This window comes from Xenopus laevis, chromosome 7L, assembly GCF_017654675.1.
Source record: "Xenopus laevis strain J_2021 chromosome 7L, Xenopus_laevis_v10.1, whole genome shotgun sequence".
Lineage (NCBI taxonomy): Eukaryota > Metazoa > Chordata > Amphibia > Anura > Pipidae > Xenopus > Xenopus laevis.
In genome coordinates this window covers 63,464,242-63,483,295 of record NC_054383.1, presented here as the reverse complement: position 1 = coordinate 63,483,295, position 19,054 = coordinate 63,464,242, and the positions used below count along the sequence as shown (strand labels likewise).

General features: G+C 40.3%; 1 protein-coding gene across 1 annotated transcript in view; it reads left to right on the top strand.

Moving 5' to 3' along the window:
* LOC121395521 overlaps positions 1–17,135 on the top strand; it is a 45,914-nt gene extending 28,779 nt beyond the window's left edge. Inside the window, exon 3 of the mRNA XM_041569114.1 lies at positions 16,293–17,135. The gene's annotated coding sequence lies outside the window, so the exon portion shown is untranslated. The remainder of the gene's footprint in view (positions 1–16,292) is intronic.
* The last annotated feature ends 1,919 nt before the right edge of the window (positions 17,136–19,054 follow it).

Sequence of the window (19,054 nt, the reverse complement as noted above, 5' to 3'; positions counted from 1 at the left end):
TCCCACACTGCTGACCTTTTTGAAGCTGGCAATCTGGCGGTAACAGTAGAAGTTGGCGGCGTTGGCGGCAATGGCGGGCGCGTTGGCCGGCTGACCACAGGTGCCGATACATGTTGTTGCCCTACTGTTCCCTGCGAGCTGTCCTCCCTGCTTCTTCTAAGTCTTATTCTCCTCCTGCCTCTCTGACTCTCCGTCTCTCCATCTGAACTATCCTCCTCTTGCTCTCTTCTACTGGGCACCCACAAAACATCAATCTCCTCATCATCATTCTCCTCAGATGCATCAATTTCTTCTGACAGCTCACAGAAGGAAGCAGCAGCGGGGACCTCCTCATCACTCATTATGTCCATCTCTGTTGTGTTCTCTGCCAGAATTAAATCTGGTGTAACGTCCTCATCTCCTTCATCTTCTTCTGCCAATAATGGTTGCGCATCACTGAGTTCAAGAAACTCATGTGAAAATAACTCCTCTGACTCCAGTGAAGAAGGGGCGCCGGTGGTGGAGGAAGTGTTACGTGGGGTGGCCATAGCAGTGGAGGATGAGGATGTTGTGGTAAAGTTAGAAACGGTAGAGGATGGGGTGTGCTGTGTAAGCCAGTCAACTACCTCTTCAGCATTTTGGGAGTTCAGGGTCATTGCCTTTTTAAAACTGGGCAATTTCCTAGGGCCACAGGATAGCATAGCAGCACGGCCCCTAGTGCCTCTGCGTGGCGGCCTGCCTTTGCCTGGCATTATTTTTAAAACAACAACAACAACTCAGGTGGTGTTTCTGGAGACGGTATTATTATTGATATTTAGACAGTATGTGAACAAGCTCACACAGCTAGGTGGCAGTTGTTTGAAAATGAAGAACACACTGGGCAAACAATGCCTACAAGGTCAACGTATACACTACTACAGCAGTGGATACGGAATATATTATTGCTGCTTGAAAAACGTCACTCAGGTGGTGGTTCTGGAGACGGTATTATTATTGATATTTAGACAGTATGTGAACAAGCTCACACAGCTAGATGGCAGTTGTTTGAAAATGAACAACACACTGGGCAAACAATGCCTACAAGGTCAACGTATGCACTACTACAGCAGTGGATACAGAATATATTATTGCTGCTTGAAAAACGTCACTCAGGTGGTGGTTCTGGAGACCGTATTATTATTGATATTTAGACAGTATGTGAACAAGCTCACACAGCAAGATGGCAGTTGTTTGAAAATGAACAACACACTGGGCAAACAATGCCTACAAGGTCAACGTATACACTACTACAGCAGTGGATACGGAATATATTATTGCTGCTTGAAAAACGTCACTCAGGTGGTGGTTCTGGAGACGGTATTATTATTGATATTTAGACAGTATGTGAACAAGCTCACACAGCTAGATGGCAGTTGTTTGAAAATGAAGAACACACTGGGCAAACAATGCCTACAAGGTCAACGTATACACTACTACAGCAGTGGATACGGAATATATTATTGCTGCTTGAAAAACGTCACTCAGGTGGTGTTTCTGGAGACGGTATTATTATTGATATTTAGACAGAATGTGAAACAGCTCACACAGCTAGATGGCCGTTGTTTGAAAATGAAGAACACACTGGGCAAACAATGCCTACAAGGTCAACGTATACACTACTACAGCAGTGGATACGGAATATATTATTGCTGCTTGAAAAACGTCACTCGGGTGGTGTTTCTGGAGACGGTATTATTATTGATATTTAGACAGAATGTGAAAAAGCTCACACAGCTAGATGGCCGTTGTTTGAAAATGAAGAACACACTGGGCAAACAAATTGAAACAATGCCTGCAAGGTCAACGTATACACTACTACAGCAGTGGATACGGAATATATTATTGCTGCTTGAAAAACGTCACTCAGGTGGTGTTTCTGGAGACGGTATTATTATTGATATTTAGACAGAATGTGAAACAGCTCACACAGCTAGATGGCCGTTGTTTGAAAATGAAGAACACACTGGGCAAACAATGCCTACAAGGTCAACGTATACACTACTACAGCAGTGGATACGGAATATATTATTGCTGCTTGAAAAACGTCACTCAGGTGGTGGTTCTGGAGACGGTATTATTATTGATATTTAGACAGTATGTGAACAAGCTCACACAGCTAGATGGCAGTTGTTTGAAGAACACACTGGGCAAATAATGCCTGCAAGTGCACTACTATTGGTGCACTACTATGAAGAACAGCAAACAGCACTGTACACGTTAAAGAACAGTAAGATAAGTAAAATAAAAAAAAAATTATATGTATATTAAAAAAAAAAAATTCTCGGTTGGTGCTGCTGAACTACTAGGAGCAGCACAGTAGCACACCAGTCCCACTCCCCAACACTGCTAGACTAATAGCACTGGGCTCTTATAGTAGCAACTAGCAAAGTAAAAAAACAAAAAAGAAAATAAAAGCAGTCCTTACAAGGACTATTGGGTTATTACAGCAGTCAGCAGATGAGATCAGAAGAGATCAGTGCCCACAGCAGGCAGCTACATACAGAGCACTGCAGTAGAAGGTAGATTACTAGCCAGCAAAGCTACCTAACCTGAAATGTCCCTCAAATCCCTGCAGACTTCTGTCCCTCCAATACAGAGCAGTATCAAGTAGATTACTAGCCAGCAAACTTACTATCAACTGTCCCTCAAATCACTAACAGCTCTCTCCCTACACTAGCTCTTCCAAGCACACACAGGCAGAATGAAAAAACGCTGCAGGGCTTCAGTTTATATATGGAAGGGGAGTGGTCCAGGGGGTGTGGGGGTGGTCCAGGAGGGACAGCTTCCTGATTGGCTGCCATGTATCTGCTGGTCTGGGTTGAGAGGTCAAAAAAAAGCGCCAGGTAAGGCGAACCCAAAATGGCGAATGTCGCGCGACGTTCGCGAACATTCGGTGAGCGCGAACAGTCGATGTTCGCACGAACAAGTTCGCCGGCGAACAGTCCGCGACATCCCTATTCGTAAATGTGCTAATATTATGCTTGTAAGAATTTTTCTTTTTTCTGTGAAAATAAAAAATTTTGAATAAAAAAAAAAAACCAAAAAAACAAAAAACCATTAGCATTAAGTCTTTTAAACACTGCAGTTAGATTATCACCATGTTCCTTCTGGGTTGCTCCATACACTAAGATGTCATCACTGAAGTTTATAACACCTGAAAGTCCAGACAAAGATTGCTGTATTGTATTCTCAGCAGCAGAAGATACACTGAAGCTCAGACGTTTGTATCTCCACAGCCCAGTGTGTGTAGAAAATGTAGATATATCTGCTATGTGGATGCAGTCGAGTTGATGATAGCCTGATTTTAGGTCCAATTTTGAAAATATTTTTGCCTGGTTTAGGTCATGAATAATATCATCTATGGTTGGAGTGATGTGTCACTCTCTCACAATTGCAGTGTTAGCTTGTCGAATATCTATGCAGATTCGGACATGATCAGCGTCTTTGGGTTTTAGTGCTGTTACTATTGGGGAGACCCAGGGAGTGGGCCCATATATGCATTCAATGATACCTTGCTTTTCAAGGTTTTCTAGTTCTGTGCTAACTTTCTGCCGTAAGTGAAAAGGAATTCTCCTATGTGGTTGTATTGTAGGTTTCACATCAGGATTTTATGTGAAGTTGCACCTGAAAGTCTTTTAATTGATTTTTTGCTTTTTTTTTTTTTTTGCTTGACTGGGTAGTGGCCACAAAGGTATAGTCATTTTCATCACTGAAAGTCTCAGGTTCCATCACTGTGTGTGACTTGATTCACTTTCCTTTGCTGCACTTTAGTGGAAAAATGTGATTCACTTATTTTTACAGTTTTGCCACAGGCTCTGCATTTCTGGCCTTTTGCTGGACACATTCCTGTATGTGGGTAAGAGCCACCACAGTTACTATATGGTATGTGGCTTTTGATTATGTTTGGTATAGTGTGCAGTGGTACATACTTCATTTGTCTGATTTACAGCAAATTGATCAGTAATAAATTTGTTTTCTGTACCTGCAGCTTGTTTATCAGAGATCTTTAAAGATCTGCCATAGTCCAGTAAGGGTTTTTAAAGACACATCAGATTCCCTCAGTGCATATCTCCTGAGTCTGGAGGAGGTGCAGTTTTGTATTATTTGTGCTTTTATTTCCTCATCACTATTAGATAAGTCACAATATTTGGCCAGTAAACATAATCTGGTGCGATAGGCATCCAGAGTTTCATCTGACTGATGTGTTGCTTGTCTGAATATGTAGATTTCATGCTGTGTATTCCTCTGTTTTAGGGTTGCAGGTAAAGTTGCTGTACTGTGTTAGCCAGTAAAATTGTTACAGGGCAACCCTTTTGAAATAAAAAAATAACAAAAGTGGTCTATATATATATATATATATATATATATATATATATATATATATATATATATATATATATATATATATATATATAGTCAAATAAAAAAATAACAAAAGTGGTCTATATATATATATATATATATATATATATATATATATATATATATATATAGGCAATTTTAAAACAGATAATGAAAGATAAGTGTCTGAATACAAATTAATGGAAACTTTCAATTCTCTGAAGAATGGACTAAACCTGGGCCGTGGATTTATGGCTAATTATGTCTGACCAACATGTCTGAATATGGACTAAGAGATCATATGGAATTCCTTTGATTCTTCACTCCAATAATTCAGCCATAATTTATACTCAGCCTCTTTGACCCACATTATCTTGTACCTTATCTGCTTGTCTCTTGCAGATCCCCTCTTAAATGACTTTGACACCTTACACATAGATTGATATTCCTTTTTGTTGGTCATTTGACCTATGAGCTGAATGTTGTATATATACCAGAGAACACCACAGCTTCAGTGTAATCTGCTTGAAAAAGGAACTAAAATGTTCTGAAAGCTTGCTATGATTATATTAGTTAGCCAATAAAGGTATCACCTTTATACCACTTTTGTTATTTTTTTTTATTTCAAAAGGGTTGCCCTGTAACATCTGTCTTAGGGTTAAAGTATGTAGTTAGTTTCACTTTCACTTCTGTGTATGTGTCATTGGGTTTAGCTAGTGTGTCATAGATATCATAAACCTTTTCTCCAGCTAAATGCAGTAGTAAAGCTTTCTTTCTGTCATTATTAGTGACATCCATAGCAATCAGATAATTTTCAAATCTTTGTATCCATTTCATCCACCTATGTCCAGCAGAGTTGGCTTCAGCATCTGAGTCAAATGGTGGAAAAATGTATTCCCTGCAAAGGGCCATGATAAATGCAGGTTACACACTGTTAGCAAGAATCAATGAATGTTATGCAAAATGTTGATCCTCTTCGTCAGTTGTAGAATCTTGACCCACACACACACAGAAGGCTTTGGTTGTAGTATTTATTCAACAGACTGCAGAACTGCCAGCTCCACATGGAAAGTGTCATAACCATAGAATCCTAGGATACTCTAGGATTCTCCCTGGACTGCTGTAGAGGGTGTCCTCTAGTGTCAGCAGTGCTGCATAGCAATAAACATAAACAAGGCATAATAAACATCCTTAGAAGGGCTGTTACTAAACACTACAACATTGAGTCTCATCTTGGTTTTCACTCTAGTTCTACCTCTTACTCTAATCCATGCTGTTCTGTCCACATGGCCCTGCCAATCCACTCACCTCGAGTTGCGCCCAGGGCACATGCCTCTTCTGCCTTTCCCTAGTTCTGTCCCTGACAAACTCTGTTCTTCTCCAACCCACCCCCTCTATTTTCTGTCACACTCTCTGTCACTGACTAACCCCCCCCCCCAGGTGAAATGTTAAGCAGGTGAAATGATAAGTAATGTGAGCTTTAAGCTGGCCATAGATATACAGATTTTAGCCTTATATCGTACAAACGATCATACAAATGATTCTTCTGACCTGCAACTAACCATTCAGATTAAATACAGTAGTAAAAGAACAAATCGTACAATGTTCTGACCATGACAGCAGTAGTACGAAAGTTATGTCTGAAATACAGTAGTGACAGTCACCCACTGATAGTGTCAGATAGGTAATACATGCAGAGATATTATCATTAGCTGACAGAAATCTTCTAACCTGGTAGATCGACTAAACGACCGATCCCCATGGCACAAAAAATGTTGGGAAAATCCCGACATGGTCCAAAAATTGTATGAAAAAAATGTACGTGCTACTTTATCGTTGCGTCTATGGACAGCTTTATGCTGCCCCCCTAACCTCACATCCCAATAAAATTTTTCCTCCATCTTATGCACTGCTGTGCCTTTTCCATCACTTGCCAATAGCTACAGGGCCAGAACTAGGTGTAGGCAGAAGAGCCACCTGCGTAAGGTGCAACAATGGGGGGGGGGGCACTAGGCAGGTACCTGTTAAAGGGTCTGCCTACCCCAAGTCCATGTTCACTCCCCTCTGCCACTCTCTGCTCCCCTGTGCTCCCCTCTGCTGCTCTCTGTCCTCCCCTCTGCCATGATCTCCCCTCCCTCCACTGTCTCTCCTCTGTTATGGGCATGTAAAACACATTTGCATTCGCATGCGCATATACATTCACATGCATGCACATGGGAGGCGGTGTGGGGAGTGATCTTGCTGGCCAGGTTGCATAGGGCACCTGGTCAGCTTGGCCCAGCCCTGAATAGCGGAATTTTATTTCCAAGGACATTCTGTTATTGGATTATAACATTTAAAAGATTATTTTTCAAGGCCCACCACACATGATTTGCTTTATGACCAGTATATTTCTCCTAACAGTGTGGCTTTAGATTACCCCTTCCTTCGACCATCTCTCTTCCACTTACCTTTTTTATTCTGTCTCATGTTCTATTTTTCTGCTCTTCAGTTTTCTTTGCTGAAACCACACCCAAATTCTATAGACATCGTGCATTTAACAAAGGGCAGTGAACCACTTCCCATGGGGGGTGCTATGACTGCAGTTATTCTGGTAGTGGTGATCTGCTCCATAACGAAAGAGGCCACATATTATTAGAGTAGTGATTTTCATAGGTAAGTAGTGTGCTACTGTTATTCAGTTAAGGGTACATTGTTGCACAGAGTGCTTGTTTGTTCCTCATGAAGAATGAGGAACAATGAATGAAGGGAACTCTAAAGTGATCCCATCTTCACTACTACGTTTGCCAGTGTTTTTTCACTTATTTTTTTTCCTTTTTGAATCTTCCAAAGGCCAGACTAATATACTATAATGTAACCATAATATGAAATATAAAATAGTAATAATATACTTATAATATAATAATATACTTAAGTCAGGCATGATAGTGTCTGTTTATAGGCTTACAACAGTAACTTTGTAAGAGTACCTGGCTCAGTGTGGTGGCAGGGACGCCCCGCCATGTTCCCTGCTGGGATGCCCGTAGCCCTTGCTTCCTCTGCGCACGGATGCATGTCGCTTCTGGGTTTGACTCATGGACACTTGTACATGACCTTTTATTTTTGGCATGCCACAGGTGACTACATCATGGAGTGAAATTAAAATATTTAAAGGACCTGCGGCCAATTGCACATTGCCCAACGTAGGTCTATTTTCTATAGTTCCCGGGTACGGTTTCCAGTTTATCTTGCCTGTCCCTGACCATTCCTAGCTGTCTGCCTGTCCTGTGTCTTTTACTAAATTTAATTGTATTGTAATCTATGCTGTACCTTGTTTATTGAACACAGCAATAAATATTCTTATTTTTATACAAATACTACGAGCCTGGAGATTATTCTAATACCCCTAGACAATAAGTGAGTCGGCACTTTTATTAGTAATTACATTATACAGCTGAATCTAAAGGCAGTAATCTGGTCCTATTCCAACAAAAGGTTTTTAAAATTAAGGGTTGGGAAGGACTATAAAGATTCATTGTTAACAACTGTCTAGTAGAAGTGAATGAACTTTGGTATGGTTGCTAGTCTCTTTAAATAAGCATGAATAAACTATAGTGTGGTTTTACTATAATTGATTGTACAAAAATGGCAAAACAAATGTTTACAAATGTCATACATTGATCAACCAGAAAATGAGCATGATAAAGAAATCTGTGTAGTTTGACTATACGTGTGACCAAACTGCAAAGTGGCTCAAACTATCATAGAAAATAATGTTTTTCTCTGTCACAAGAGTAGAGAGTTGTTGCTTTTTCTGTTGTACTTTCCCCCATTTTAATTTTCTAAACCAGTGCATTATATATCTCTTCCTCTATGCTTTCCACCTTTAAAATCAGGTCAATAATGGTTAATGATTTCTAAGTCTCTTATCAAACGGTAAACACTCTGCACCCTGTAGAACCACCTTTTCAGAGAATACGCCTGCATCGTAGATTGCTTCCTTTCTGGCAGAATGGACTGTAATGATCCTAACCAGTAAAGAGAAAGTTGTTAAGTATTATATGAAGTTATGCTAAAAAAAGTATGCAAATTATGCAAGGAGAAAAAAAAAGGATAAAACTGGTCATTTTCATTCAAATGATGTTTCAACTGCTTTTACACAAGGACAAGGTACTAAGAGATTGAGGAACAGTAACATCAAAAAATAAAAGTGTTTTAAAGTAATGAAAATATAATTTAGTGTTGTTCTGTACTGGTAAAACTGCTGTGTTTGCTTAAAGCTGGCCCTAGACACAAAGATCTCATCGTACAAAACAAGGATTCGTACGATTTTTCGGAACGTGTGTGGAGAGTCCCGTCATTTTTCGTCCGGCGGAGATCGGCCAATTGGTCGACCGTTAGAAAATTTCTGTTGGCTGTGGGTAATATCTCTACATGTATTGCCGATCGTACGATTTTCAGTGGGAGACTGTCACTAGCTTTATCTATCGTACAATTGCTGTCAGGGGCAGAACATCGGCTGATCTGTTCTTTAACTATTTTATTTGGTGGGAATGGTAAGACTTTGATCTGAATGGTTAGTGGCAGGTCGGGAGATGGGAAAGTCCGATCATACATTGATTCGTACGATCGGATCTTTGAATCTGTGGCCATCTTAAAAAACACTACTATTGTTTATAAAAATAAGCTGCTGTGTAGCAAGGGGGCAGCCATTTAAAGAAGAAAAGGCTCAGGTTACACAGCAGATTAACGTTGTCTGTCTAATGGTGTTATCTTTTATCCATTAGTTAACCTGTGCCATATAACCGTTTTTCAATTTCCGCCATTGCTCCACAGCAGCTTGTTTATATGAACTATAGTAGTGTTTCTGAAGCAAACAGATCAGTTTTACCAGTGCAGGGCAACAGTATACGATATTTTCATTACTTTAAAACACCTACATTTTTTGGTGTTACTGTTCCTTAAACCTCAGACCCCAGTCTGTTGCTCTTTTTTTGGATGAAAAATACAGCCCTAGGTGTTATTCTGATACATGTAGCACAAACTCTTGTCCAGGGACTCCTTGCAGTAGCCCAGGGAGGTGCACATGTGCAGTAGAATAAAAGTTTTACAGAAGAGTGGGGGGGGGGTTTCCACTTGTCATACATTTTGTTTCATTCACAGTGATATGCTTCCAGGGTCGGACTGGGCAGGCGGGACACCTGGAAAAAACCCGGTGGGCCCTGACTCTTGTGGGCCCTGCCAGCCCAGATCTGCACCCATATTAGCTTCTTAATGCCACAAAAACATTTGTGAATGCGCATGCAAAATTCAAAAAACTTTTTTCGCTTTGATATATTCAAAATGGTAGTTAGTTTTGCAGCAGATAAGAGCTTCTGTTAATACGTAGAAAAATAGAAACAAAGGCATACTCACTACAATGCAAGCCCCTTCATCAAGTGCTACTTACAAAATGTGTGCATACAAACATTTAAAGGGAAGGTCAATGTGTAACCCCACCTCCTGTGATTAAGTAATGACATCACGATCATGATTGACAGTTATTCACAAATTCCTCTTTATAATGACCGCATCTACAAGGATACCAAGTACCTTAGTGCCTTATTTGTCCATGAATCATAATAGTCCATAGTCCAAATCCTTTGTATAAGAATCCATACTGTATATGATATCCCCTGTGTCCATATATATTACCGTGAAAAAATATTTACATGTATATATAAGCACATAATCACAAACCCACATTTACAAGGTAAAGCTTGACACGTATTAATAAAAGCAAGAATAGCTCAATTCCTCATTCAGTCCCATAGGTGCTAGGGTGTTCAATATCTCAATCCACAGGACTTCTTGTTGTAAGGGTAATCTGTCCCTATTCCCCCCATGTCTCGGGAAATTCACAACTTGTAATACTAGCCACCTCAATTGTTTACTATTATGGCCAAAGGTTTTGAAGTGTCTGCTAACGGGAGTGACATATTTCATGTTCACCAAATCACAATTATCTATAGACCTTTTATGCTCACCAATACACATTTTAACTTGTCATTTTGTTTTTCCCACATATGCTTTCTTGCACAGGCATTTACGCATATAGATAACACCTGCTGTACTGCAAGTAGCAAAATCTTTCATCTTAATCTCAAATACTTTCAAAGGATGATTCATTTTATTACCCTTAATAATGCTACTACAGCATTGGCATGATAGGCACGGGTATGTGCCCTTTTGTGGTTTCCCAAAAAAGATGGGTTGGCAACTATCTCTCTCTATTAGATCTGTCTTTGTTAATTAATCCCGTCCGGCGCATGCGCACATACGTCGAGCCGGCTCAGTGCGGCGGGCGGAGGGGGTCCTGGGGCAGCAGCCCCGGGCCCCCCAGTCCGACCCTGTATGCTTCACATCAACTAGTGTAAAAAGTGCTATTCCAAAAAAATTAAGAAAAATAATATAAGAAAAGTAACTAACAGGTGAAAAACAGTTAGAAGGAAAGAATAGCCCCACAAGGGCCACCGGCTCTTGTGGGCCTTGCCGGCCCAGACATGCTCCCTAATGTTGCTCTCCTTACCACCGTTGTTGCCCCAACCTCTCTCCCTGGTCTGTTCGCTGCAGTGAAGAATAGGTTAGTGCTGTGGGGCCAATGGAGGGTTGCAGCTTGGATGGGGAGGCCGGAAGGGGGGTTCCTTCTGGGGGGGGGGGCAGTGGGTGCTTTGCAGCTGGTGTGGAGGCCCCTGAGGCAGCAGGCCCAGTTTGCCCCCCAGTTCCACGTTGAATGTTTGTAGGAAAGACTGCCCAGTAGATTGGCCATGCACACAAATATAGTAGGAGTAGGAATAAGCCGGAAATATCATCCTTTACCACTTTTGTTCTATAATTATGATCTAATGGACTATACATGAACACATATTATCAATTGTTTGAGACAAACCAACAAAAATTTTCAGTGCCACCCAGCTGACAAAACAACCAATTACCATGGTATCAAGATGCCTGTTTCAACCATTCCTTGAACACATAACTATACTATTTGCACATGTATGGCCAAGGCCAGCATTATAGACACATTCCTTCTAGTTTTTGGAGGTACATAATGTAATGGCAAATACTTGTACTTTAAAGAAAAACTATTCCCCATTTTGACATACAGTAAGCACATTCATTTGGGCTTATGTAGAAAAGGTGTATATCTGAACTTTCAGAAATACATTGAAATGTCTTTTTTTCTACATAAACTTCCCTGATTCTACACACTAAAAGGAAATAATGATCGTCTATCTCTGTTCACAGACACCAGTTCCCCATCTCCTTAAGCTTCAAACAAAATGCAACCCCTACCTCCTTGGAGTATATTTATTAAAAAGTGAAGTTAGAGATCACCACAGTCCATTAGAGTGAAATACTGCCTCTCTCTCCATTAATTTCTATGGGATTTTTAAAGGTGTATTTATCAAAGGGTGAAAGTTCTTTGGTGCCAGCTGAACATTGCATCACAAGGCACTTTTGGGGTCTGCTAGTTGAAGGGAGCGTTTCACGTCGTTTGTAAAAGCAGAAGCTGCTGTAAACAATGAATAATATTTATTTTGTAAGGATGTATATATTTGAGTCTAAAATGTCTTCCTGTACATAAATAAGATCTGCTTTGTGTTTCAGGTCTTCCTGGCTGTTGGCAGTGTACATGTATGGGGTGCCATTTGTCCAGAATACATTTTGTATACAAAATTCCCTAGCACAGAAAACAAAACAGATAAAATATCCATTCTGTGAAACAATACTGTCAGTCACTTTACTGAACCAATAAGAACAAAGCTTATTTGCCATATAGCAAACATGATGAAAACAGTCAGGTTTAGAAACTTCAACTAACAATAACTTAGATAAAAAAACCTCTCCGCAAAAAAAGATCAACATGAACTATAGGTAACTTTTAGGGGCACATTTACTTAGCTTGAGTGAAGGAATAGAATAAAAAATACTTTGAATTTCGAAGTATTTTTTTGGCTACTTCGACCATCGAATTGGCTACTTCGACCTTTGACTACAAATTCGACTTCGAATCGAACGGTTCTAACTAAAAATCGTTCGACTATTCGACCATTCGATTGTCGAAGTACTGTCTCTTCGACCACCTACTTCACCACCTAAAACCTACCGAACCTCAATGTTAGCCTATGGGGAAGGTCCACATAGGCTTTCTAGCCAATTTGTGATCGAAGAAAAATCGTTAGTTCGATGGATAAAAATCCTTTGAATCTTGCGATATTCGAAGTCGAAGGATTTAACTTTGACAGTCGAATATCGAAGGTTAATTAACCCTCGATATTCGACCCTAAATAAATGTGCCCCCAAATGTACATTTATATTTTAAAATGCAGTTTTTTTGTGTTGGTATCACTTTAAGCTATAGGCTCTTTTGCACACGATGAAGCTGCTTTGGGGGAGAATTATAACAGGGAATTTTTAATTAACTAGATATTAACTGGAGCAATCGTATTTCCAGAACAGTTATTGGAAACAAGTTTATAAACTTACATGATAATTTTATGTCATAGGTTGTGGAGAAGCCAAAATCATGCTATACCGGATTTGCCGAACTCTAAAAACCCAGAACATATAGCATGTGCAAGTAGCAGAACCCCTGGGAAATACTGACCATAATGTGATCTCACTGAATGTTTGTTGCATAAAGAAAATTTGCGAAACAAAGACTCTAAATAGCATAGATTAGGATGTTATGTTTTCCACTTAAACACAGAACAGAAATGGTTATCATTTAAAATGATATTAAATCATTATTGTTCTGAATTTATTCCCTTAAGAATTAAATGTAAGTGTGCTAAGCACCACCATATGTGGCATAATTCAGAGGTAAGGAAGTTAATGGAAAAGAAGCGTAGGCTTGGTGACAGATGTTGTATTTAATGAATAAAAAATACTATAATAAGTGTAAAACAAGAATCAAGGAAGACAAAGAAAGAAAATGAGGAACTTGCTGCTGCACAGTTTAAGACTAATCCCAACAATGTTGGTTGAGAGTGTGGCTCCATTAATAATGGAACAATTTGGTTAAAAGGCAAAAGCTCTTACTCACTACTTCTCTTCAGTGTCTACAAAGACCCACTTGGTAGGGACTCAAATGGCTCCACTGTATCAAGTGGTTGACACAGGGTATGGCACATAGTTACAAAGTTAATTTTGGTTGAAAAAAAGACCTTTCAACCCCTCAAATGAATCCTAGTGTAACGTACTATATCTCAAACCCAGAACTAACTCCAAGATTCTGGTCTCAACCTGCTGTTTTGCCTATAGCAGCCACCTTTGGCTTCGGATGGAGCCCGCCGCTACTCAGATGCCACCAGGTCTTATTGCAGGAGAACCAGGCAGAGAGTTCTGGGTGAGCATATGAACCGAACGTGTGCGGCTAGGACTAGGACAGGGAGCAGTTAGTGGTCAAGGCCAAGAGCAAACAAAGAGCAAACAGTAGTAACCCCACACTATCGGATTCTTTTATTCTAAAATGAATTTAAAATTATACAGTACCCTTAAGGTGCATCAATCAGTGAAAAGTGTTTTGTGCTTAGTGTAATCGATTCAATACTAGCTTAGCGACCAATTCATTTATCGATAAAAAACATCAATTAATTTATGAATTCTTTCAATTTGTAGTTCATTAATTAAAGTGCTTGTGCTTAAATATACAATACAATCAATTAACTATGAATTAATTTTAGATCATCAATCAAGCCAGTGCTAATAAATATCAATTTTAAAAAAGATTTTTTTAAAAATAGCTTTTAACCATTTGCAAGCAATTCATGAAATAAAAGAGATTGAAAAGGAAAATAGGAGAGGCTGCCAAACAGAATGCAGTGTTTAGTTTAAAGACATAGCAGGGAAATCATAAACTTAATCAATGTGGGGCAGACAGGTGAGAAGGGACTCTTGGTGTCAAGATGAAAAAAGGGAGAAGAGTGGGAGGCATATCCACAAATGCAGAGATTAAATGAAGAATGGTATTTGACCTAGTGAGGATTTATATTTTTTCTTTCATTAGTATTGCTGAACAGTAGCCTATCCTGCCTAACTGCTAGTTGATCCAGAGGAAGGCAAAAACCTTCCTTATTGAGTCGCTGACTTAGGAAACAATCATTTCAAGCTGGCAAACCACTGGTGCTGCCTTCTACTTGTCTTTTTACATGCTGTATTGCTCTGTGAGCTGGGTAGGGGTGGGGTGGCGATTAAGAGCTTATCAGAAGAAGCAACATGTAAAAGTGGGGAAATATAAAGCTTTTGGGCAAAAATACACTTATGTATTATAAGGGATAATGAACCCCCTACTGTAAATAAGGATATATTGAACCAACGTAGAGCTGGCACTCTCAAATAAAGTGTTAATTTGCCTGGGTGCGCGATCAATAAATTATCTCCATATTTTATATGTACATATATAAAATATACGTGTGTATTCGTAAAACACCTACACGCATTTATGTGTGGGCTGCTTTGATTTTTTTTTTTTGCCGGGGCTGCATTTTACTCCCAGTCTGACCCTGAGGCACAACCTCTGTCTCTTCACGCCATACAGAGGTTTTTGTGCTTTGCCAATTACTATCAGCAATTCATCAAAGATTTCTCCATTTTGGTATGCCTTATCACTGCCCTTACTAAAAAGGGGATGGTCCCTAGTATTTGGCCAGATGCAGCGATTAAGGTTTTTGAATTGCTAAAGAAAGCCTTTTTTTTGGCCCCTGTTCTCCAACATCCAGATTCCTCCCTTCCTTTCCTAGTGGAGGTGGATGTTTCTGAGATTGGCGCATGGGCAGTTTTGTCTCAACGACACCCTGTTACCAATAAGATTCATCCATGTGTTTCTTCTCTAAAAAATTCTCTCCTGCAGAGATGAATTATGACATTGGTAACAGGGAATTGTTGGCCATCAAATGGGCATTTGAGGAGTTGTGACATCTTCTAGAGGGCGCTAAACATATGGTTTCAGTCTTTACTGACCATAAAAACTTGTTGTACATTGCATCAGCTAAACGCTTAAACCCCAGACATGCTAGGTGGGCCTTGTTCTTTACCGGTTTCAATTTCACTATAAATTTCAGACCAGGGGAAAAGAACATTAAAGCAGATGCCCTCTCTAGAAGTTTTGTCTCCAGTCCAAAGGGAAGAGTATGAACCTGAAATTATTGTGTCTAAGGAAGTGATTGTGGCAGCTTTAAGTTCAGATCTGTGTTCCTCTTTATCTAGAGCCCAAGCCAATTCTTCTCCTGATGTGCCCCCGGGCAAATATTTTGTTCCAGAAAATCTCTGTGAATCAGTCTTGCTAGAGACGCATTATTCTAAGGTACCTGGACATTCAGGTCACAGTAAGACCTGTTCCCTTCTGTCTCAGGATGTTGGTAATTATATTGATTCGTGTCCAGTTTGTCAACATTCTAAACCTTCTAGGTCTTTGCCGCAAGGGCTGCTACAATCTCTTTCCATTCCTGAAAAACCCACATATACATGGTTGAATTACCTCCCTCTAGAGGGAACGCTGTCATCTGGGTGGTAGTTGATCATTTTAGTAAAATGTCCCATTTCATTCCCCTTCCCACTCTCCCTTCTGCAAAATCTCCAAGATCATTCCAAGTTTCATGGGGCCCCATTGAAAATTGTCTCAGATAGGGGGGTTCAATTTGTGTCTAAATTTTGGCGGGCCTTTTGTTCTCTCGTGGGGACTGATTTGTCTTTCTAGTCTGTTTATCATCCACAGACCAATGGCCAGACAGAGAGAACAAATCATTCTTTAGAGCAATACCGCCGGTGTTATAGTTCTAGTAATCAGTCACTCTAGGCGGAATTGCTTCCATGGGCTGAGTTTGCATTCTATAATGTCACTCACTTGTCCACTGAATGATCTCCATTTTTTACTGTTTTCGGTTATAATCCCAGAGTCTTTTCTTTCTCAGGTCAGTCCTCTGAGGTTCCAGCTGTCAATTCTTTGGTCAATCACCTCTCTAAGATTTGGCGAAGGGTTCAAGATTCATTGTCCTCTGCATTTGCCGCTCAAAAGAGGGGCATCAGAATAGTGGAGGGCTCCTCCCGACACGAAAGGTGGCTGTTATAGGCAGAAGACTGAGCCGCGACCGGGACCTTGAGGATTATTTTGGGTTTGGGATACCAATCGTAACACATATCTGTTTTTTATGATGGGGTTAACAATAATAAATTGGGCAGTGGGATTGCAGTACATGTGATCTATTTGGATTTTGCCAAATCATTTGATACAGTTCTTGATAAATGACTGCTTTCTAAACTAAGGTCTGTTGGTATTAGTAATGTTGTTTGTTCATGGATAGAACATTAAAGGATGGCTAAAGGATATATAGTATATATACATGTATAGAGGATGGTTATCAATGGTCTCTACATAGAATAGGGTTCTTAGTGGAGAATTTTTCGATATTTATTATACCCTGAGGATGGAAAAAGTCAGAATCTGAAAATTCGGCATCTCAGACCTACTGAATCCCTATCCTATTTGGAATTTTCTGTGGTTTGCACTGGAATTACTCGAAAATTTAACTATTTCGGACTTTTCAGGCAAAAATCCGAAAACTTCCGACTTTTCAGGAAAAAGGCTGAAAAAACTAGCAATTCTGATTTTCGCAATTTTTTACGTGTTTTTCTCTGATCTGATTAAGCTCCAATCGTGGATTCTAGTTTGGTCAGACTTTTTTTTAATTAAATTGCTCAGAAAAGTTTGGGTTTTGATAAATGTGCTTCCCATTATGTTATTTTTTGAATGTGCCTTAAAGGGATACAGTCATGGGAAAACATGTTTCAGTTAATAGTACTGCTACAGCAGAATTCTGTACTGAAATCTATTTTTCAAAAGAGCAAACAGATTTTTTTATATTTAATTTTGAAATCTGACATGGGGCTAGACATATTGTTAATTTCCCAGCTGCCTCCAGTCATGGTGTGTGTAAGAGCCTTAAGCAGAGGTTTAATTCAGAACTTGATGCATGTATGTCTTTTTAACCTTATTTACTATGTTGCACTGACCCAGGGGTGCTTCGCAAATGAGGCAAGTTGAGGCTGTCGCCTCAGGCGGCAGCACCCCACTAGGTACCAGGGGCAGCAAAAATGCTGCTCCTGGTACTTTAAGAGCAAATTTCCAGGGGAGGGGGGGCAGCAGCAACTGCTGCTGCCTCAGGCGGCGGAGGGGCCAGGATCGCCCCTGCAGTGACCAAATCTGTAATATAAATGGTAGACAGTATCACACATAAAACGTTTGGTGCACAAGCATTGTAAACTTTATCTAAAATGTAAAATAATTAACCATAACAAAAGGGCAGTGATACATCAGTACTACATGGTCCTTCCTCCCAATGCATTTAGCGTCATTAGATCCTTTAAGATCTCCTCTGATGAAGCGTCTAATGATGTGAAATGCGTTAGGAGGGAAGAGCTCCAGAACCATGGAGTACTGAGTTGCCTCTGTCCTTTTAGTATGGTTGATTTTTATTTTTTTTTAATTTTGGATAAATTTCTGATTGATTTGTGCATCACAGTTTATGTGTGATACTGCCTAACTTTGGATTACTATATTGTTTATTCACTATTTAGGGCAGTACTCACACATATATCCGGTGGCCTGCTCCTAAATACTTGTTATAAAACATAACAAAGGGAAGCCTCTGAACAGGGTCGGACTGGGGGGGGGGGCAGGGCCCACCAGGGCTACAGTTTCAGGACCTCCCTCCGGACCAGACCCCCCCTGCAACGTGCGTGTGCCTATGCGCACGTTAGTGTAAGAACTAGCACGCAGTGTGGTTTTGCCTCAACCGGCACAAGAGAGGTCGCAGCAGGGGGACAAGAGCCATCACAGGGTGCAGATCTGGGTCGGCAGGGTCCACAAGAGCGGGGGCCTCCGGGTTTTTTCCCAGTGTCCTGCCAACCCAGTCTGACCCTGCCACGGAAACCCACAACTAAGATCTTATCAATCATATATCTTGCTACAGAGATGGAATTACACAAATATTCAGGCAGATTTAAAGTTTTTAAGTGAATGAATACCGTATATACTCGAGTATAAGCCGACCCGAGTATAAGCCGAGGTACCTAATTTTACCTACGAAAACTGGGAAAACTTATTGACTCTAGTATAAGCCTAGACACAACTACAGCCCTGTCTCCCAGCAGCGCACATTCTCCCAAAGCGACCCCCCCAGCGATCAACCGGACTTCTTTGCAAAGTTGATGGTGACAGAGAATTGCCAAACGGATTACTGTGTGCATTGTCCCACTGTCCCACTACCATCTGCAGAGGGTGCTGTTTGATATTGCCATTACTGTTAATCTTTCGTATAACCAACAGAGGGCGCTGTGTGATATTGCAGTCACTTATTCTTTCATATAACCAACAGAGGGCGCTGTGTGATATTGCAGTCACTGTTAATCTTTCATATAACCAACAGAGGGCACTGTGTGATATTGCAATCACTGTTATTCTTTCATACAACCAACAGATGGCGCTGTGTGATATTGCAGTCTCTGTTATTCTTTCATACAACCAACAGATGGCGCTGTGTGATATTGCAGTCACTGTTAATCTTTCATATAACCAACAGAGGGCGCTGTGATATTGCAGTCACTGTTATTCTTTCATACAACCAACAGATGGCGCTGTGTGATATTGCAGTCACTGTTATTCTTTCATACAACC